Source organism: Atractosteus spatula, chromosome 23 (genome assembly GCF_055471065.1).
Source record: "Atractosteus spatula isolate fAtrSpa1 chromosome 23, fAtrSpa1.hap1, whole genome shotgun sequence".
Lineage (NCBI taxonomy): Eukaryota > Metazoa > Chordata > Actinopteri > Semionotiformes > Lepisosteidae > Atractosteus > Atractosteus spatula.
In genome coordinates, this window is record NC_142728.1 from 755275 (window position 1) to 778909 (window position 23635).

Consider the following 23635-nt stretch of genomic DNA (forward strand, 5'->3'; position numbering starts at 1 on the left):
GCAAAGACGGAACGAGATCGCTGCTCTAGGGCAGCGGCTGTCTGCTGCAGGGACAAGGGAGCAGAGGTTCTGCAGCAGTAACATGCGCGAGAATAGCCGACGAGCACTCAGACGTCGTGCGATTATGGCGCGGTTGGTAAAGAGCCTGAAGCGTTCTTGCTCAAAAGCGACGGAACAAGTACACCTTATAGGCCACACCTCTGCTCCCCGCACTCGCGCAGAGATCTGTTGCTATGGAGAAACCACCTTCCGCTACTGAAAGAGACCTGCTGCTCACTCCAGATCTCGCACGACAGCGAGGGAAAAGGTGTGTTATGTAACTAAAAAAAAAAAAGAAGGCCTTGAGTTGCCTGCAGGCTGCTCTCTCCCACCGCGATGCAAACGGTTCTCTAAACGCATGTTTGTTTTTCATTCAGACCCTGAGAGTTTGAATAAAAACAGACAGAACAGGCAAACACAGAGCAATTAGTGTTTCTCTTAAAGTTCAGATATTCCCCCCATATTCCACAGGGACCCCAAACCAGGAGAAGCTGGTGTACACATCGAGCACCTGCAGACACAGGAAGCAGACACTAGCAATCGCTGCAACCAGGCACAGGGGGAAAGGCAGTCATGTTGTCTTAAAATGAGCAAAATCATTTGCTCAGATAAAATACCAAGCACAAAACGAAGCAGACACAAACCCATCAAAACTGCAGGAGCTTGGCCTCGTGCAGAGTATGACGAACAGAATCTAAAGGCCGATTAAGAATTAAGAAATGCATTCATTGTGTTATACTCAAAGGATCCTTGGTATTCAAGATGAAAACCAAGAGTAAAAGCACGATACAGGCAGCGCAGAGCTTGTGAAGGGTGAATACACAGAAGAATACCACAGAGCTCTGCACCTTGCGGAGAGGACAGGAGCTGGAGGCAGCTGTGTTTGCTTATACCTGCTATTTCTTATCCTGGATCTGTGCAGCTGAACATAAATTAATTCCTTGCCTCAATGTGGACTGCGAGAAAAGCCCTGTTGCGTCTAAGGAAAGGGAAATAAATTATCTTTTCTCCTACAGCACGTGCCTTCCTTGAGACTTGGACAGCGGGGGTCAGCCTGCCCCAGCTGCAGGGTCACCCCTCTGCTTCATGACAGAGCAGTGCAGAGACTCTGCCGAGTCGTGCGCCTGGCAGGCCCTGGGGGGACAGTACTTATAGACAGGAGTATAGCAACCAGGTTCTCCATCTTAGGCAGGTATTTAATAAAACAACAAAAATAGACACTCTTGGCAAAGAGTCCTAGTCAAATCTGCACATTGCTTTAAAAAAATCAAAATGTGCAGAGTTGAGCGTGTTCACTAGGAACACTGAAACATCTTAATGTCTAATTAGAAAACCTAGATGCTCCGTTAGCTACGTCAACGCAGAACAGCTTCACTTAAATGAGCTTGTAAAATGTACTAATGTGTTTGTACAGGCAACTAAAGAGCAGAGTGAAGGATTGCTTCAACATTAACAGCACAATTGACAAGTGGTACAGAGGACGCTGCCCTGTCAGTATTACAAGCAGACTGGCATTCGTCTCCATTCCTGCAGCTTCACGAGAAAGTGTCACCTCCTCTTTACCCTCTGTGTGTTCAGGGATTCCGGGCAGGTCGGACAGCTCGCGATCTGAGAGAAGGGAAAACTCTGCTTTACGTGTGCTTCATTATACCCGCACAACACACCCCCCCCACCTGAGAGGCTCATGCCCAGCCCAAAGCAAGCCTCTAACTTCACATTTCCCCACTGCCCCCGGCTCCGAGTCCTGCAAGGCCAGCCATCTTTGCAGAGGTTTCCAGGTTTGACAGAGGCGGGTGTTTTTTGTTCCAGACGATGGTAACTGACTGCCATGTCAGACATCACCCTTTCGGAGTTCCAAATTAAACCAGGAATATAGCTCCGACTGGGCTGAACCTGAACAACCAGCTGCGGTGAAAAGGAAGATGCAAACTCCGTACCCACCCAAGACAAAGCTGGCAATGTCCCGAGTGGCATTTCGATTCTAGCCGATAATATTCTACTTCCTAGTGAGCTGATACACAAAGACCAGGCCAGATCAAGCTTTGTTATGCACACCTTCACAAGGTTTTTTAAGACATTATAACCGACATTTATATTTTTATCTTCAACTTTTTTTCATTGAAAACAGGTTTTCCCAAAGCTCACTGCTCTTAACAGCCTGCTTTTGGCTCAGGGCGTCGCTGGAGGCTGATGGGAAAGCAGGAGGAGGCAGCTCACTACTGACGCGCCACACTAGTGACTGAGCCCACCTGTCCTGTAGCAGCAGCAAAGACAACTGCTGCCGTTACTGTCTCCATGGTGATCGGAAGCCAAACACTCAAGCCTCCACTGTGCTCTTTCACCCTGCAGCAGATGAACGAACACAACACACCCCTCCTACAAAACCGCAAGGAACCTGGTCTTGACAAGATCCTTTGAACTACTGATAGACATGCTTCTCGGTCCCTTTCTGCTGTTGCATCCTTAAATGTCTCAATTCCCTCTTTGGTGGAATGGTTGTTGTTGCTGCTGCTTTTTATTTCTTTAGTCCCAGTTTCACAAAGGCTCAAGAACCACATGACTGGAAACTGTATGACCCTTAAAGTAGCACGAACGGTTGCACCAATCAGATCTTCAAGATTAAAACCTAAAATTCATGTTGCATATTGTCTGAATTGAAAGCAAAGTTCCCTGGAGGTCATGGTGTAACATGCAAACTCCATGCAGAAGGTTTCCCGGAGCTGAACCCGGGACCCAAGAGAGAGTGAAGCAGCAGTGCTGCTGTCCTGCCCTGATGCACTGATGGGAAGTATTGATGGTAACTGTTCTGGAAACTGTTCTAGGAAGCAGTGACTGTCTCCGCACCGCTGTGACCATGGTCTTTTACAGTACCGCCCCACTCTCTCAAAACTGCAGGAGATCGGCTTCACAACACCTTGACACTTCTGTGACTCCAGTCATGGGTCTTTGCTGTTTGTCCTCTGTTGATCTCTCACGTTTCTGGAAGAAAAACACCTTTAAATCCAGCCAAACCCTTTGCCATCACCATGACATCACAACCTCAGCTTGCGTAGTGTCCAGAGGTGCCTCACGTGACAACGCACAATCATTAACTAGCGCCCATATTTGTACATCAAACCCCCTGACTTTAGCGATGTCCAGCAGTCAGCTTCCAAAACACTGACTGCACTGTTTAAACAGCTTTCTTGCTCCACTGGTTTAGGAAATAATCTATCTTTTGATCGCTGTGGTTTTCATTACACTTCTAAGGAGTTTCTCCTTTAAAAGGATGCGAAGCAGAACAATCGCACTGAGGGAAAATGAGCTTAAATTGGCTGAAAGAGGACTCTCATGACAGAAAAACGTTCTGACAGATGACAACAAAACAAAAGAAAAGGGGAAATGCACGGGGCTCGGATTTTTCCAGACAGGCAGAGAAGGGTGAAAGCCTAATTTGCTGCTTGGTTACATTTAAAAGATAAACTGCAACACACACTTGCATAAACCACAGTAATCTTTAGATGGGATGTTAATTCATACTTCCAGGATATTGTATAACAGAAAAATTATTCTGTCACACTGATGATATCTTAAATCTGATTGTACGGTTAAAACAAAAAAGATGAACAACTTATTAAATCAAGAATGAAGAAAACATTAACGCAGCACAGCTGTGAGAAGACAAGACACACAGAAGCACGTAACCACCTACTGCTATATATATAGTATAATATAGGTTATCTGTGCAAAACTGCAGGATGTAGGGAATGTCAGCAATAATGGCTTACAGCACTGAGATTATTCCTGAGGGCTTGCAATTATACTGTACACTTTTCTGTGTGCTAAAAAAGGGAGATTGCATTTAAAAATAAGAAGGTGTGGTCTGCGACTTGGAGCTGGGAGTGCTGCCCCTTGCCCTTTGCCACTAGCTACTGTACGACAGACGCAGCGACCTCATCCCAACACCCGCGGTGCTCCATGCTTCCAGCAGGTTATTACACAGCTAATTACAGAGCCGCCACTGCAAATTACGGACCGAGGGCCTGGGAAGTCCGGCGACGAGAGCCGAACGGGCTGCAGGGACATATAATCAGCACAGCTGGGAAAGACAGGCAGGGCTGGGAACACTGGAATCTCAGAGACCATTTCCCATGGGACCTGTATATTTTGAATGAACAAAAAAATTATTAAACAAGAATCCAAGGCTCCAAAATGGCACTTCATGCTCATTTTGAGATAAGGCGTGTTTAAAAGTGGGACAGAAAAAGTAAAGCAGCTTTTGCATTTTTCATTCTCTGCAAAAAAACATCCCGTATTTATACTCCACTACACCTGATCCCAGAGTTAGGGTCTCCACGCGGCATTCACGATCACCTGCAGGAGAAAACGAAATAGTCCATGAACCTGAGGTCCAGGACACTACAAACTCACCCGGGCAGCTTTACGGTGGCATTTCTGTTTCTGCTGTGTGTTAAGGTACTCATCTGCATGTGCTTGTCTTGGCAGAGATTGGCAGACGCTGCTTTGTTCTAGTTCTCAGTATAATGCTAATAATTCACAAAGAACTGGAAACGAATCACAAGCCCAAGCCTCCTTTCGTGTGCAGCCCTTGTGTCGTTTTTCTTGTCCTTGTGCCTTTAAAGACATGGATCACGGTAATGATGCCAGACACAGGCAGTGACACTTCTGAAAACTGCTGATCAAGTCCAACCAACAGGCTTCAAGCTCGGTAATAAAACAAGGAAGGAAACGAGTTCAAGAAAAAAGCATTTAGGACACAAAACTGGATGCACAGACAAACGTGGACATTCTTCTCGAGAACTCTCAAAAATGCACCCAAGAAGCTCTTCCAAGTGTACGTTACCAGCAACCACAACCCTGAAAGCGGGTTTAACAAACATACAAGTCCAGTGGCATAACTGATTTTTTAAATCTAAACAGTTTGACATTTCATAACCATAACTACAACAGGCTCGTCCAACAGAGGGGTATTTGCGCCTGTTATGACTAGTTATTAGAGTTTCCTTTTTTTCTAAAGACAGCCCTGGTTAGCTTTGATCTCAGGGCCCTGGATACCTTTGATCTCTTGGTTATGAAAGCCTGTTTCGCAAAGCTGCTTGACCCCAGAAGGACTGCCTTGTGTACTATCTAGAACGATGCGTGGAGACAGGACCGAGCTGGTCAAGCTGGGGATTTACAGGACTTGTGTCCCCAGGTGGAGACGAGCTCATTCTCCTCTCCCTCTCCCACACACTGAAACTCTCTGCTCGTTAAGCTCTTCGCTGGGGGAAAGGTAATAGCAGGCCCTGAATGGGCCGATTGTTGGAAAGGAATTTGGAACAATTTTGCTTTAGACAAAGGAGCTGAAAACCCAAGAGGGGGTGTTCACCTGCTGGAAACGTAATAAGAAATGATTTGATACCTCCTTGCGGAGAACCTAGGTCAGCCAAAAAAAAAAACATTTTTTAAGAACATTAGAAAGGTTACAAACTAGAGGACAGAGGAGACTATTTGTCCCGTCTTGCTTGTTTAACAGTCAGTTAACAGAAGAATCCTACCACTGCTTGAAAGAAACCAGATATCGACTTCAACCCAACTACTGTAGCTTGTTCCCTACGACCAAAATACTGTTCTCAGCTCTCAGTTTGTGTGTGCCAGTGTCCATTCTGAAGAAATCTTCTGAGCTGACTCTGTTCATATCTTTTGAGGATCTTGAAGACTAAAAAGGTACATTTTGTTTGCATTTTTAATTGCTATATTTAAGTGGTGTGTCAACATAAACACCTTGGACCTCTTTCAAGTGTTTTCTAGCTCAGCGTTTCTCTTTATAAGAGACCTTCTTAATGCTACAACCAAATACAAAACGACCCATCTCAAAAAATCCAGGACTGCTGCTGGGGACTAGTGTAGGTATGTGCTACTGTTCAGAAGCTTCAGCTGTTTTGCTGCTCTTGACTGCTGTGCCAGCTTTTCATGAAGCAGATGGATTTCCACAGGACAGTAACAGGTTTTATCTGTAAAAAGTATGCTCCTAGCTTCACAGCCCATTCTGCATGTGAGTACATGATGTACAGTCCTACAACACTGAGCATTAGCACTTTTACGGCTGGTTTATTGTTTAAAATGAAGCTGCCACATCCCATGCCCTGTTCTGTAGGAAATAGCCTTTTAGTCTTTCAGAAATATTTGCTTATTACGTACGTGAGTGCCGGACTGCACAGAAGTTTCATTGAGGTTTAAAGTGCCTTAATAACAGGTCTGCTATTGGGAAGAAGAGGTTTCCCCGTCTGCCAGCCTTCAAAATTACTAGTGTGCGCTCAAAGAGCCCATTCTCCACTTGGTTTTTTACAGCTGTCTCTGTAGGACTTCACTCCTCCACCTCGTCTCTCTCCCTCCTCTCCATGCAGCACAGAGCTCACGTTTTAAAGAAAAGGCAATGTGGGTTCAAATTAAATATCCTTTCCCTTCCTAAAGAGTCAATAGATTCGTAAGCTTCAACAAAAACCGGACAAGCAAAGTTTTGAAGAACTTGTTAGAATATCTAAGATTAGATATTATAAGAACAAGAACACACATTTATTAAATATTTGTGGTATTTTTCCATTCTAACAAAACAAATCTAATAACACTGCATATTTCCCCAAAAGCATTTGAACCCATTTACAAACCTGAGATTTTTTACAGAAGCAATCCGAGTGAAGATTTGAACCCACAACCCTCCAGATATGAGTCTGGAGCCCTGACCTCTGCACACCACTGCTCATGTCAAAGCTCACACGTGCAGCTCGTATGCCTAATGAAACTGTAAAATAAACGACTGTTTTCCTGTCAGTTCCTCCTTTCGTCTGGCCGGCTGGAGAAGACTACGGAGCCGCTGCAAATAAACGATTCAGATGCACCAACACGTAGCAAGCAATGGTATATTTTTCAATTACATTTGTGAGGTATCACAATAACAGTTACACACTTCCTTTTATTGTATACCTGAACAGCAGCTACACCAGCCTGGTATGCAGCACAGTCTGGCTTTAATAAGGTTACAGCTTCGCACCTGAGCACTGGACACACAGCCTGAACTGGCATATTCTGTTATGCAATGTACCAGTTAAGCTTAAACCAAGCTGAGTCACAGCATGTGATCATGGTCCCCACCTTTGGAAACCAGGCAGGACTGCGGATCTGTGGTATATTTGCGCTGCGAGTTAGAAAGCCGTTATATAATTCGTAACCAGCTTATCCTATTCCAACCGCCAGGTTAATATTTTTCTGCAAGGAAGCTAAGAATGAAATGTTCAACTGAACATTTGAACAGGGAGTAGCACACAGCCTGAAATCACCAGTCTAAACCTTTGTAAGCCTCCTTTTATACAAGCGTTGGCCAAAGACATAAAGTAAGGAGCGATTTCATGTGGGATCATTCCTCCAGATTGGAGACTGGGTGTCTCCGATCGAATTCGGAAAACGCTCAGTTTCCCTGGCGTCAGCAACCTGCAGCCTGAGAAGGATCACAGTGCGAATAACGTTGAGACGAGCTAGTAGCTGGATCCTCTCTGCATAAAAAAGTGCTGACGTGGCTCTTACAGGCTTTTCTTGTATTTTTAGGGAAGTACGGAGGGTAAAGGATTCTTTCTTCTCAGCCAGGAGGAAAAATAAAAAACAAGTGATTTTAATTGAATTCAGAGAATTCATACACCATTTTTTAACTCTTCTTTTGTGGTCTTTCTTATCCACAATTTGTTGAGAGCTTCCTACATAGCCTGCTCTTCTGAAGCAGTTCACCCTCAGCTCTACCTCAAGTTAAAACCAGGCTTCCCACTGGGCAGGCAAACACAGTCGCACAGGCAAACACCCGAAAAACGTAGGAAAACAGGCACTCGGAGACAAACTGACACGAACATGCACGTTCAATTAAACTAACAGGGCTGTGCGCACACACGCACACACACACAGGCCGAGACAGCATCTGTATCCAATCTGCTCCCTGGGCGATTAGCCGAAGACAAACAGAAATCCCCAGAAAAATTCCTCCACACGGGCAGGCTCACAAGACAGGGTGAAAGGCCACAGTGCTCCGCTTCAGAAAGATGGGGGCTAAACTGAAGGAGATGGCTGCCAGCAACCACTACAAATTAAAAGCTTTTTTAGCCAGAGAAATGTACCGCAAAACTACATCTAACATCGGATCCCGAATTTCATTCCTCTTCTGAGCGTGCAGCTGGCTGGCTGGCTGGGGAGCTGCAGGCCGGCGCATTCTTCCCAAATTCAGTAAGTCACGATGACAAGTCAGCAGCTTTTGTGGGATCTTTCGGAGTGCCGGCACTCCTCCAGCTCCTCCAGGTTCTCTTCCGAGTCAGCTGCCATGGAAGTCTCGGGGCTGTCCAGGCAAAAAAGTCCCCCACTTCCCTGCAATCCCCCTCCCCCCCCCCCAACTCAAAAGAATCCAGAATTTCCCAAACCCAGCTCCTCTGGGAAATGGGAGCCGCACGACATGGAAAGAGAAACACGAGCTTTGAAAAGCCATAAACAAAGTAAAGGTCCTTGCCAGAGGTACGCTCGACCCAAACCATGACAGCTGTAAGCACTGTAGGTCAGACCCGGGAACTTTCTAGAAATCTTTGATGTGGCAAAAGAAAAAATTCAGCCGCTGCAGAAGAAAACACTTTCCAGAACTCCATTCAAAACTCAACATTTGAGCTTGAGTCTCAAGCCGGCCGATGTGGGTTGAGGAGCGGTCCAGTTGGAGAACACATGAAGAATTTCATCTTTGTGATGCCGTGACCCCGCCCGTCCCTGCTGACCGGACCCTGGAGCAACACTTCCAGCAATAAGGAGAAAAAGATCACATCATATGTTAAGATGCTCTCTTTAATTGCTTTTAGAAACAAAGCATATTTCACTACAAAACAAATGATCCTGCCCACGATTGCCCAAAGCAATTTGGACCATTCAGAATTTTTTGTCTGGGAGACAGACATGCTGCTTCCGTTGATATTTTAAGGCCGAAAAGGCTGATTTTTAGTAAGGGCATGCCCTGGTGCCGAGCCTGTGCCCAGTTCCTGCGGTGCTGTCTGTGTGGAGTCTGTATGTTCTCCCCACATTCGCATGGGTTTCCCCATTGTGCCCCGGTTTCTTCCCACAGTCCACAAACATACTGGGAGGTCAACTGGCTCCGTCTCAGTGCGTGTCTGTCTTGTGCCAGCTGCTAGCTGGGATAGGCTCTGACTCCCCTGTAACCCTGAACTGAATAAGTGTTAAAGAATAGATGGATTTTCTGGTATACCGTATTCATTTACACCCAGACAACCACAGTTATCCATCTCTTTAAAACGCCCTTTTAAATTTAAAAATTCTACAGGCTAACAACACGCTGAACACTTTAAAGCCAGGGTTCTTACATCTGGTGTCTGGGGATTTCAGATCATTCAAGCTCATGTTCCTGCTGGGTTTTCAGTTAATAAATTTCTTCATTTGGCCTTTTTAATTGTTTTCAGCTCTTATAAAGTTGATCCCTTAAGTAACTTCGGAAGTATCACAAACAGTAACACTTCGGTGGAGCAAACTCAATAAAAGGCCTCCAAGACCGAAAACGATTAGCCCCTTTCAATTAAAGACTTAATTGCGGATTTGAAAGCCGGGCAAGACTCAGATATGCTTGTGGTGCCGAGAAGCAGCTGGGAAGATTACGAGACAGGGAGTGGGGGAAATGCAAATGAGAAGCTGCATGCGTGTCAGTCTCAGAAAAAGGCCAAAAAAACCCGATCAGCTCTCACATGCCTTTTCACTTGTGCGCCCTTGTCATACGCAGGCGCGAGCCCAGATGTGCGCCCGTCTCCATGAACCAGCCCTCTCCCTGGACTTTCCTCAGCGGCGCGCCAGCTGGGCCAGGGGCTTCCTGGAAGAGGACCACCTTGCTCACTTGGCACAGCTGCGAGGAGTTTAGGAGCTGGCTCCTCACCAGCCAGCGGGCCTGCGCTCTCACCGAGCTGCTGGAGCAGAACCAAACGAACGTCGCTTTCCCCGAGCGGTCTGCACGCTCACCGGCAACAGCGCGGCTGCCTCCGATGTTACAGACCATGAGTCAAGTCAGACATTCGATTCCACTATCAACACCAAGACACAGCAAGAAAACGCCACCATCACAATCCTCCTCCGTGCTGTGTCCTGCAGCTCTCTAGAAGCAGGAGTAAGAGAAGAGGACAGGAAACAAAAAGCAAGAGCAGGGGCTCCAGCAACAGCGAGGTTGAAAACAATGACCCCCTACTCCTCGGCGGGTTTACTATACTGTGCACCTGGGGGGAGATCCTGCAGTAGCCTTTCTTTCAGGACGGGGTTTTCAGACTGCCAATGCTGGATTTCTGGACCTTAATAGCCACAGTTTTAGCGGGGTGGGGGGGAGTGGATCTGATTTTGCTTAAGAAAGAAAAAGACCATATGTGCATATTTGCTTCCAGTGCAAAGTTCACTATAATCTGTCCCAGGTCACAGCTCAATCCTAACTATAACATCTACTCCCTCTATATCAACAAGAAAAGTGCAGAGTCACAGTAAAGGCCTACTAAGCTTTAAGCACACAAGTAGATATCAAGTGGAAATAGTTAAAGGATCCCTGTATTGCTTTTCCACAAGAGGAGATCCTTTGAAATTCAGAACCAAAACAAGACCCATAAGCAAAACACTCGCAGCTGCTCTCCGAGTCCAAACCACTAAATCCGCTAATAAAATCAGGAACTGCTCAACAGATACCAGAAATATACTGAAAAAAAAATCGATGTTTTTGTTTACCAGTTAAGACTTGGACCTTTATCAAGAGTTTATTTCACACTAAGGATTCCTCTCCAGATTGCCAGTTTCGACACAGGCCGCTGGGCTTTCATGTTGTGGAACAAGGTCCAGTGAGGTGAGACAACAGGCGGCGCCGGCCCACAGCTCGGCACCTCATCTAGGAGGAGCGCTACCGGCCTGCTGGCACCTGTGGGAGCCATGTGTTTCTGAGCAAACAGCCAAAGCTTTCCTTGTGTGGCTGTCACGGCAACAGGGCCTGGACGCAGGCTCAAGCCCTCACCGGGCCTGCGTGGGGACAGGAAACTGTAAATCAGTCCTGCGAGAGAGACACACACACACACAGCCGGTCGCCGTGGAGCTCAACAGGAAGGGAATCCAGCCGTAAGCTGGCAGCTTGTCTGGGCGCCAGACTCCAGAGCGTGCCTGCCTAGCCCCGGGCCCCTGCCAAACTGGATTTCATGCAGGAAACGGAGTCAATCAAGACAAACGCCCTCATCAAAGCCTATCGCAGAGTATCAGCGGGGGAAAGGAAGAAAGTCAGGCGCAAGGCAGCCCGCTCGAGCGCAATCAGGGACACGGCACACACCAGCGCTCGTGAAGCCCAGCCGACAACAAACGGGAAAAGGGAAAACAGCACAGCCGCAGAAGCGCAGTGAGCGATGAAAAGTGGGGTTAGACTCCTTCCCCAACGGCACAGAGCAGGTATACCGACGATGTACAAATTATGTTGCGATTCTGGGGGTCGGTATGAAGTTCAGGGCCGGAACCCTCCTCTCTCGGACGGCCACCGGTGTCAGCTCCCACTCGGCTCACTTCCTTCCATTGTTTCGGACTCTGGAAACGCGCAGAAGCAAACCACTCCAGCTGTCCGACGGACATCGGCCACTCGCTCTCCCCAGCTGGCGTTTCCCACTCGCACAGCCCTGCTGCACGGACTCGAACTGGCCCGGCGTGGAGGCAGTGCGTGCGCCACACCACCCGGCACGATACGGAGCAGACACAAACACCCCAGCAGCTCGGCCCGGCGCCATGCAGGGACACACTGCAGGCACTCGCGCAGAAGTATGTGGAAGCACTGGAGGTCCACAGCTTCAGGTTTTACAGCGATACAAGTGACAAGGCTATACACACAGAATAAACATAAAACACTGTATTGGGCTAACTCCCTCTAGAATAGCTCTGAGATTTTTCATGAAGGGTAAAAAATAAAACATATATACCTATCATTATCATTTTTCCTTTACAGTAAATGTTAAAAAATACTTTTTCCTGCTTTAAATGCCTTTTTAAATCAGAGACTGCATATGTCCAGCAGCCTACGGTGTGAAATACCCAATAAATCCAAACTCTAGTTAAAAAAAAACACCCCATACAGTTCTGCGCACTTCAGAGTCTATAGGATTGAGCTGCCTCTCATCTCTGCAGGTCAAATTCCTTCTCTCACCCTGTGGACTTTCATACATCATTACTCTGCGGAATTCAGCTCTACAGCAAAAACACCAGCTGAACCCGATTACACCTCTCCGTCACAAGTCAGGGCCAAGAAAACATATGGCATAACTCAAAAACATGACTTTTTTTTTCTAGAAACAGAAAGTACTGAAAGACGCCACAACACGAAGAACACACAAGTGAGATTAATTAAATTCTGTCTAAATTAAATTGTAAACTAATGATTTACTTGTGACCACGATCTTTCAAGGCCAGTCTAAAGCACTGAGTAACATGGCAAATTCCTAAAGAGAAAAGGCTGGGCCATGCCTGCGTTAAGGCTCGTTTTCAAAGCTTGTCTGTGTCAAAGAGAAACAACCTACCAGGGAAACTGACCTAGAAAAGTGTTTTTGGGAGAACACTTCAACACTACTTTGAAATCTTTACCTACATGGCTCATACTACTTTCCAGGTGCAAGACCTGGGGCAGTTCCCACTCGTTTGCTTTCTTTCCCTCCCACTTTCAAGAAATGAGTTTGTTAAAAAACACTATAGCTGATTGGGGAAGCACATACAGTATATGAGATTTAAGAAAATATGCCTGCAACCAGCAAATAAACGGTGGTTCTTCTAAAACACATTCAGATTTTTCTTTTTGAAATCAGATTCGGCTATGATCTCTTACTGTACACCCACCCCATCCGGAGTTTCAGTGCACAGCCACCACCCCTGTACCCCTGTACCCGCATGGGGGGGAGAAAGAGGAGGTGCAGGCAGGTTTTCAGCTGTTGCCATGTGACCAGGGGGACAGCTCTGATTGGAGGAGAGGCCAGTCCACTGCTGACATCACCAAGAGCCTGCAGGCCCACGGGAAGTGGTGGCCGTTTCACAGCCGGGTTAGCGGCCTGACTCAAGTGTGAACCTTCAACGCCCGGAGCACAGCCTGAACTCAGAACCAACACGTCCACCGACTGAACCAGCCCAGGGCCCAGATTCCGAGGTTTCATTGGAGGAGACGAATCTAAAATCCTGCCCCATGGGGACGCAGAGCTGGGGATCGGCATGCAGAAATCAGTGTGGCACTGGAAGATGTCGGAAGAAAAAGTGAAACGCTTCAACTTGGGTCAAGAAAATGTGGGAAAAAATGTACTTATTCTAAGCAAAAACAAATTAAGGACAGCTTTGCGCCTGCCTTTTTAAGATGTTATAGTGAAATGTTTTAATGTTTCTTTTGATTTTCCCATCTGAGATGCATTTCACAACAAGTGCCACAAAACACGGTCATCGGAGACCAGTGTTGTCGTTGTTCTTCTCTTCCCATTGTATAGGAAAGATTTCTACAGTGTTTCTACAGTATCCCTCCCTCTGTATTAATGCTGTTCCAGCTCCCTGGCTCATCAGGCAGTCTAATAACCGAGCTCGGCCCAGTCCACTGCAATCCTGAGAGAGGTTCCTCAGGCTGTCCCAGCTGTGCAGACCGATCTACCTGCTGCCCCCAATATAGAGTCAAAGAGCTTTTTAGACCTTTTCTTACAGCCTCTTATCACCATTTATATACTGAGAGACTCTTCATTTTAAGGGGCCCTTCTATATAATTATTCTACAGCGTTTTCCTTCCAGCAGGCTCATAATTCTTTGATGAGGTTGCGCTATTTCTGGCAGGAGAAAACCTCTTGGGAGCTGTCCAGCGAAAGCGACAGCACTCATGATCATTCTAAACTCATTTAAGGTTTTCAACAGGACTAGGAAAACATACCGCTCCATATTAGATTAGAAACAAAAAACCCACCCACGAGATCTCCACTCAATCACCCCTGTCAACAGGAAACTGGCTTCCGCCTGCCTGGAACTCCTTAGACCCCGGTTGCTTTTCCCAACCAGACATGGGCACACGAGTACAGACCCTCCGAAAACCTCAAAATGAAACCAAAACAACCAGGTTAGAACACACTGAAATAGGCTCAATGAGTACTGCAGAAAGGGCACGCACGCAACAAAAAAAATACTTACTGATTAAGACAACCCCCTAATAATCAAAGGGGAATTTATTGCAATACTTTGGCATCTCCCAGTTTGGACATGCCTGTAACTGTACTTTACTACACTGGACCCCGAGCAAACCACACCGTACTGAACTAGACGGGGGTTACAGACATCTGGGGTGATAAACTGTGGTGTTACCACTGGTCAGCACTGTGAAGCACACTGCCTGCAGGGAAAGCCAACACACAGGTGAACTAAAATGGTGGTAAAGTGCAGAAGCATCTGAATTAGTTTGCTATGGAAAACCCCTCAGATTGCTAATCCCCCCCTCAGGGCGCACCGCGAGCTCTGGACTATCTCTCTCTGCAGAAGACCGGGCTGCCTGTATCAGAGCTGACGAACGTGTCCTGTAACGACTGTAAAACACTCCAGCTAAAGCTGTATTATCCGGTTTATAATCCTGTCTCGGTCACTGCACTGAAGACCCCCCCCCCCCACCACCACCATCTGTCCCCCACGCCCGTCAGAATCCTTTTCCTGTGGGTTTTGATCTCTCATCTTGCAATGCCCGTTTGCTAACCACTGTGCTTCTTTTCGAACCCCAGCCCCCCAAACGGACCTCACAGGAGCAGCCATCTCCAGTGAGCGTGCAAAGGGGTGAGGAGGACTGGCTCGAGCCACAACACGGCGAGCACGATTCCCAGTGTGGAGTCTGTATGTCCTCCCTGGGTTCACATGGGTTTCCTCCCACTGTCCAAACACATGCTGGTGGATTCCTTGGCTTCTGGGTAAACTGGCTCTGCTGTGCGTGCAGTGTCTGTCCAGGGTGTACTCTGTCTTGCGCCCATCGCTCGCAAAGATGCGCTCCGGCTCCCCTGCTGACAACCGCTTAGAAAGAGGATCGCACGGAAGGAACAGCCAGCAGGCCCAAGATTAATTCAAGCGGTCTTGACCTCTGCCCGCTGTGTGACAACGGAATACCCTCTTCTGACCGAGTCACATTCCTGATCCATCATGGCAGCTCCACACCTCTCCGATGGGATTACCGCATCCCTGCGCAGAGCCCTGGATCTGCAGGGCCAGTTCAGACGGGGCTCCGCTGTTCTGTACTGTGTGACACAAAGGGAATATCTGTCCGCTGCTGACAAGTGTATTTAATAAGGTGTGGGGGGTTTGAGGACCAAATTCTGAACAAAAAAACAGACTGCCAGTGTTGTCAGCGCTCAGCAGCAAATCTATGAACGAAATCTAAGAACAGACTGTGAAGAAATGAGAAAAACTGACTGCGCCAAAGCAGGAAGGACTTCATCTGTGAAACAGCAAAAAAAAAAGTGAGTTTACTGATGTTTTCTAGGTAAGCAAAGAAATTTAGAAGCTTGTTAAATCTAACTTGTCATCTAGCGGTTTCCTCTTGAACTAGCATTTCACAAGATGATGTTATCGATGCTGAAAAACATTCAGAAGCACGTACAGGTTACCCTCCGCTTGCGACAGAACCGGCTTGCGACACTCTGGATACAAACTCCACCATTACTAAAGCTCGACATTTGGGTTTCTTCACATTTTAAAAGAAAGCCTCCAGGGCTTCCAGTCACAAAACCTGAAGCATGTTATCGAAAGGAGAGCGGTTCTCGAATCTACTCCCACCGGCACCGAGGTGATCCAGAACCCAGTGATACTTTTCAACCTTGAGGCTCTTTAACTGATTTTTTTCAACTTTGATTCTCTATGCAGGCAAATGTTTTCCACACAAAAACAAACCCAGGAGCTGCCGATGGAGTTAACTTCCCTTCAGCCTCGTTAAGCACTCCCCCACCCCATCCCCTCAATCGCTCCTTTGATTGATTACTTTACAATGACAGCCTATACTATTCTCTATAGCCTAAAAAAGAAAAGACAAAAGTAAAAGATATTTCTCAATTATACTGCAATTCCAACACAATGAGCATGCTCACTGCCGGCGGTGTCCTCTCCTCAATGTGAGCAAGTGGGAAGCACAGGGCTCTCGGTTCTTCGGCTCTTTTGGGAATCTGATCCCTGAAGAAATGTCTGTTATTACTGGAGGTCTTACGTTTGGGTTTCAGATGCCATTGGGAAGCAGTAACAAAATAATTAAAGACCGGTCTCACCACCACACCCATTCTAAGACCACAGAGGGTGAGATCTCCGATTGATTCCTGTCTCCCATTGACATCCTGGAGCTTGGAGTTACATTAGCCACCATGAGTTCACTTACAGGACCAAATCGTAATTGGGGGCACTTTGGACTCACTGCATTTGCCAGATTAAGCATCTAAAAAAGATCCAGCTAGACTATTAAGGATCTGAGCATGCAACATCTGCATATGACAGAGCACCACCAAGGAATCAGAAACTGCTAGAGAACTAGAGTGATATTTCACAGTGCGAAGGATGCTATAAGAATAATATTGATGTGCAATTGTTTCTTATGCGAAACCGTACACAGACCCTGATCTTCAGGGCTGTGTTTCAGCACATGGCCATGCAAGACTTTCAAGCACACAGTTTCCAAGACTCTGCTAAAAAAAAAACCATTCTTATAGGGATTGAACATTAACCCCCATTCCCATGAAGGGATTGTCTGGATCCTTTCTGCATCAAACTTTATTTGGAAAGGGCTCCGGACCTGTACCCTATGTTTCAGGTCAGGCTCCTAATTTTCCACAACTCTTACCCGAGTTAAAGCAGCTTCTGATGGATGATAAAGATGGATGATAAAAATGTTCTTTGAGAACAGGGATAAAAAAATCAACTAGGATGCAGAACTACATCCAGATGAACAGACTTAAAACACCTTTTTGCCAAGGCAGGAATAAAAAAGTGTTCTCCCATCAATCTCCCTGACCGCAGATCTTTGCCATAATCTCCTCCTGTGTGCAAGAAGTGTTCTGCACACGTCTGTATGCAGGTGAGACTCTGGGGGTAGACACAGATAAGCATGGGGAGTAAGCTGAATGCTGGCTAGTAGACTCAGCTTCTCTTTCTGCACTGCCCTGTGCGTGCTCTTATGTAACAGGACTCTCTGAGCCATTAACCTTGACTCCTTGTGCGACTAGCACCACAATCAGGTATCCCACAAACTAACATTGGATTGTTTGGAGTGACGCATTGATTAATACCAGGCATCCATATTTAATAATATAAGCCTTTCCCATAATAATATAAGCCTTATGTAAGTAGTATATATAAATAATATAAGCCTTATGTAAGTAGTATATATAAATAAGCCTTTCCTCATCTGAATGCAGGTCTCTTCAGTGACACACTGCAGTAAAAAAACCCAGCAGTAATGAAAACTAATGGGTTGTGAAGTGTGCTGTTGGGAAGCAGAGAAGCATCCCTGTCTTTTCTGTATATGTTTGTACTGAATTATACAAAGGCAACATGCAGTCTGAACGCCTGCTGTCACTGTCCTTCACGCAGCACAGAAGGACCTGCTTCTCCTCGTCGTTCCCTCAGCACGCGACGCCGAACCACTGGAGAAACACCTGTACCGAACAGCACAGCCTGCGTCGCACGGGAAAAAGCTTTTTTTTGTCTCGTGTGGAAATTCTGCCTTGCAGAAGTCGAGCAGAATCCTGTGTGCTAAATTAGTAATAATTCCACACAGCCCTCTCGGGGCTTTTATGATAGATGACGGTTACATTTCTGCAGGAAACACATCGAATATTTAACAGCCTTCGAATGAAGCGGTCTCTCTGCTGTAAGTCTCGGCAGCTCCATTTGTCTGGTGGGAGGACTGCTAAAACAGAAAGACTAAAACAACATGCAGCAGCTCCTGCACGCTGGGCATTACAGCTGTGCTGATAAACTGCAGATTAAGCTACAGTCCAGTATCCTAAAGGCTTGCTATTCCTTGAACTGACTCTGGTATGTCTTAGGTCATGGTGTGAAGTGATATAATGTGCATCAGTGCTCACAAGTGCTCAGTCTATCAATTCTGACAGCAGTTCAAAGCCTCTCCAGGCCAGACTCTGAGCCTGCTGTCCCCCCCATGGCGCATTAGTCTGGCTATAAACTGGTACAGCAGGGCCTCCCCTCACATCCGGACAGCACCAACAGCACAGCTGGCTGCACACGCCGAGCTCTAACTCCCGTCTGGCCAATAAAACAAGCTCATTACAGCACCGGAGTGGGAAGAAACAGTAACCCCCCGGGAGCAAACAGGCCTCCTCTCAACTCTTCCAAACCGATCCATACCACAGCACCACATTCCCAGACCAGCAGGAAAGAAGAGCAAAAGAAAACCTCCCGTTCGATCCCAGCTCCTCTCCTGCCCAGCCTCTCAACGGTTTCGCAGGGCCCACTGATGAGGGTCCCCTGCAGGGCTCCCCAGACCGCTATCGCACCCGCGCCAGCAGTGTGTGACAGGGCCCATGCTGGTAGCTGCACAAATACAGACTCGACTTGTTCTTGACCCTGCCCGTCCTCGTCAGGGCGTTGGTGATGACGCACGCAGGGCCGCTCTCTGCCAAACGCCGCTTCCAGCATCGCTCGTACCTCTCGCCAGCAGCGTGACACACAGCCTCCATGTCGTCCTCTCTGGCACGGAGGATCGAGTATCACCGGGCGCCCCTAATCTCACTGCTTCTCTGGGGTCCCACTGAGCTCCTCCTGACCAGCAGGAGAGCTCGGTCTTTTCAGAACAGGGACAAGTGTATTTTTTCTGGGTCGGCAGCATTACAAAGCCAAAGGTTAACTGAGGGAACAAGACAAATGTGGCACACCTAACAGGCCCTTGCCCAAAGCACCCAGCGGCCCGCATCCAAGGGCACGATCCAGCCGCCTTCCAGAGACCCGGCTCGTGTCCGTCACCACCCAGCCTGCCGCTCCGGAGCCAGAACACTTCTTCTCACCGCACGTGACTCTGCTGCAAATGACAAAGCCGTTCGCAGGCCAGATCTAATTATAGATCCCCAGCCTTCAGCCTGCACTACATTCCCGCAGCTCAACGGCAGAAATCACTGCTGAGCAAACTGCAGGCAGGCGGGAGGCCGGCCTGTCGTTCCCCAGCCTCCAGCCCGTCAAGCAGGAATGCAGGTTCTGTCGGCGGGGCTACATGCTGGAACACGCCGAGGCTGCAGCCTGACACAGGCCAGACACAGGCCTGGCTCTCTACACCCGCGTGCTCATGCCAGCTGGAATGTAAAATCCCGTATCCTCTTCCCCGGTTTTCAGGAAACAATCGTAGCTTTAATACGGGGAACACGAGCGCAGCGTCCCACAAGGAAGAGCGTGACCGCGCTCTTCCAGAGGGAATTCTGATCGTTTTTAACCCATCCCGGGGAGCAGGGCGGAAAACGGGGGAATGCACTGGTGTTAAGGTCCAGGCGTGCTTTCTGGGATACTGGTCCAGCTCTTGTCTTGAGCCTCGTTCATCTCCGGTCACCATCCCATTGACACTCCGGAGTGCACGGCTAGTGTTCACCAGAGAGGGCGAGAGAACAGAAATGTCCCCAAAATGCCACTCATTGATCATACCGGCTTTCTGCTCAGCACTGCAAAATCTGTGCTTGAGACCCGAAACTGGGCCTACTTGGATACACAACCCCTAAGCAAATTTCAATTTTGACTATATTTGTATAGCATTATTGACAAGTGAGTGTACGCAAGTGCCACTGGAAAAACAGAAACTCTTTTAAAAAAATGTCATAATTTCTACTACAGTGTATTAAAACCTTCAGGTCACCAAAACATGAACACACAGACTGTGGGAAAACACGAAGACTCTCTGCTGTCTTTCCCCCTGAAACTCTCGCACTCTGGTGTCCAGCCCCTCAGCTCCCCTGGCCCTGTAGGGATTTCGCCCGCGTCTCTGGATTCAAAGCAAAAACCAGCAGGTGGGCCTCTGCCTCCACAGCACACAGCCCCTCCTCGGCAGCTCCGAGCGCCTGCTTAGTGAAGCCTCGCATCCAGGTGGGCCTACCACAGCTCCCTTCAAAAGCTGATCCACTGTAGGCTGGCTAATAACTTCCTCAGTACGATCAGCTCAGGTTGCTTGCCGGAAAGGGGATTTATTCCATCTAAGCAGCAATCCCTGGCAGAGCCCGAGGTCTATTTACTGATAGAACACATGGAGCATGAGCTGCCTCCCCACCATGATCACAGACAAACACCACTGAGGAAGCCCCTGCTTTACTTACAACATTCTGCTGACGAATATCTTTGGGGGCGAATTCCTGGCAGTATGAAGTACCGTCCTGTTAAGTTTAATATTCTTTTACTATTATAAGTGTGCTTTTCGCTACACATCTATCCCCGGCTCTCCTGGAGGACACCTCCAGCTAGGTCCTGCTGAGAAGGTCAAATGATCGGTTCAGTATCTGTAATATACAGCGACGGTGAGTGACAGTTATCCCTGAGCTGTTGCCTAGTGGCCCTTAAATTCAGGATCTATCAGCACTCCTTGGAAAAACAAGGATGAATCCTTGCCCAATCTGTGAATTCCACACACTTCCCCTCCTGTCCTCTCTGCTTTGGGCAAAGTTGCATCCATCTTTAAAAACAATATTAAGAACATAAGAAAGGTCATTGCCAACAAAGGAAAAGGGGGCTGCTCAGCCCATCTAGCCCTTCCAACAGCTGGCAGGAGTTCACTGATCGGAGGATCGCATCCAGAGAATCAGCTTCAACCATAAGGCTGGACAGCGTGTTCCACACTCCCACAACCCTTTGTGTAAAGAAGGGCTGCTAGTTTTAACAATTTTACAAAATGCGAGTAAAAAAATAAGCAGTAGCAATAAAAAGAGAACAGTGTGATATTTCTGATGTAATCAACAGTGACGTTTAAAGAAATTGCTAGAAGCCTCTTTAATAACTCGTGACACCCCTTTGGAACAGAATCTTAATACATAGCGCCCAGGAATTAGATTCATTTACATAGCTGCGTAAAGTGCTTTGAGCCTTAAAGACTGCTTGCAAGCACGAACTGGTACCACAGCTGGAACAATATCACATACACAATTAGTACGCAATCTTAGAAAAGCAGGATGTCAGAGATAAGATATTAAAGTGCTTAAAACGTAGGCAAGCAGTTTGTCCTCAAAGCTTCTTTAGGCTCCTGTTGAGCGATAAGCAGCTTGAGCTGGCTGAGGTGACCAGGAGGCAGGTCCAGAAATTGGCTGCATGGCAGAAGCAGATTAAACTTATCTTCTTGTTTTTCCAAGTGAGCTCGGAGTTTGCGTGGCCAGACCATTGTCTGACCACTGCGCCCTATCTCAGCCTGTAACTCCAGCCAGGGCTGCTATCAAATCGCACGGATTCCACACATTCCGAAGGGATCACAGGACCCTCGGACGAGGACCAGTCCTGGCAGGGAACAGATAGAGAGGGGGAGCTCTGCTCCATCGACACATCCTCAATGCAACGACGTGTTCCTCTCCCACAGAATCCCACTTTCCTGGGCAAGTGAGTGAAAAGAAGAAAAAAGCATCGAAAATGTTTCTCGTTGCTGGACTTAAAACACAAAGAAAGATGCTGCTTAAGCTCCCTCCACCCCGAGAAAGCTGGGAGGTGTCCTGACCTGTGCAAAACTCATTCTTCTGCCTGCAGTTCAGGAAACTTCCTTCCAAACAAGTTTCAGCATGTGAATTACTTAACCCAGCCCGGTTACTAAGAAATGTTTTTGTACAAAGTCAATGTCAATTAGGATTATTTATCTGCCTCTTGAAGTAGCGCTTATCTCCAACACAAAATGAATGTCCAGGGGTTTCTACACACAAGACATCTTTGAGCCCTTTTTGCAGTTTTCATTTCCAGTTTGACAGTGTTTGCGTTACACGCACCAGAATCAAAATCAAAATGCCAGAGAGCAATTGACAATCACGTCACGAAAGACTCCAGACAGCCGAGTCTGCATAATGAGAGAGTATCTGTTTTTCAAAAAGTTAGACTCCTTTGTAACTGTTCCATGTGTTTGTGTAGAGTAAATGAGTCTGTCACTAAAGCACAGCATCAAAACTAAACCAGCCAAAAAAACAGATGCTGGACAGCAATGCCTTTTGAGAAATGAGCAAGTTGCAGTTACTGTTTTTTTCCTCAATGTTCTGAAACAGATCGAGCCCAATGTTAAAACATCCCTACCGAGTATTCCTTGTTAGGCGAGCAGGGGCTGGATGAGACTTCAGTGATTGGATGACAGGGACTGGCAGTTCATGTCTGATGCAAGCTGAAAGAGCTGCAGCCAGCAATGCACTATAACCAACACTCTGCCACATCAGGACTAGGAGACAAAGGACAAAAACTTCACTCTGTTGAGATTTCAGGATCCTTAAAGAACACAAGGACACCTTAGTTTCAGGAGTGTTTAGGGTTGCAAGTAAATCAAGCAAAAATCAGCACAAAAGTCCCACCTTGCTTAGGGAGATCTGAAGGTGTGGATTTATATGACAAATCCCAGAGCCCACCTCCCCAGCCTAAAGACAGCTCCTCTATCAACACAGCCCCACTGAGGCCTAGCTGTGTGTGCATCTCCAGCTCCAGCACCACAATAAGAACAGCCACACAGACTATTTCTAGTGGGGAGTCAACGCAGGGGTAGACTATACATCAGGACGATGGAAATAAAGGGTGAAAAGAGCTTTAAAACTGGCTTCATGCCCCAAGAATGGTACTACAAGGCACATTTCAATGGCATCACTAGTGCTGCAGTGCCAGTACAGTCCGATAATCAAGGATCGCTCTCTGATTAATCCACAAACAGGCCTGCATTCAGAACATGTGCAAATGCTGCTTATTAAAACAACTTTATCTTACAGCAGACGTATCTGCACATGTGTGGGGGGAGAGGAGCATGTGCAATTTCTTTCATTTTTTTGGATGACAATAGATCACAAACTTAAGCTACTTATAACTGAACAAAGAAACCTGGAGAAAGTGAATGTCTATCAGTGTATCTGAGTTATTGCCCTAGTCTATCCCAGCCAGCAACGGGCGCAAAGCAGGGTCAGTCCATCACAGGGCACTTGCCTGTGGATATAGAACAGTGCCGGGGGCAGCTGTGTATCGGTCTTTCCAGGCTCACAAAGCACGGGGGACATGCATGGCCATCACTCTGAGCCAGTGCAGCACCTCCTGGGACGCAGGTGCTTCTCCAGGGATCCATTTGAATTTGTGGTTCCTACACAGCACAGAGATTTCACTACACAGCGGTCAGAAGAGGGCCAGTTTTCTGAAGGTCCTGGAGGTGAGCAAACAGGGAGACTATTTGAAATTTGCTTTCGACTCCATCTGAATGCCATCTGTTTCTTATACTTACAATAAATCCTTACTGGAACCGCAGGCTGCTCCTCACCTCAGACAGCAAGCAGGAACATCTAAACAGGCTGCTGTGAGGATGTGCTCTCCCTGCCTCTGCAGACACATGACCGTGAAAGCTACACAACCTGCACGGCCTTCAGAC

At 47.2% G+C, this 23635-nt stretch overlaps 1 protein-coding gene across 1 annotated transcript in view; it reads right to left on the minus strand.

Annotated features, from left to right (window-relative positions):
* LOC148815997 (early estrogen-induced gene 1 protein-like) overlaps positions 1-23635 on the minus strand; it is a 64585-nt gene that overhangs the window by 19799 nt on the left and 21151 nt on the right. The gene's annotated exons all lie outside the window — the stretch shown is intronic.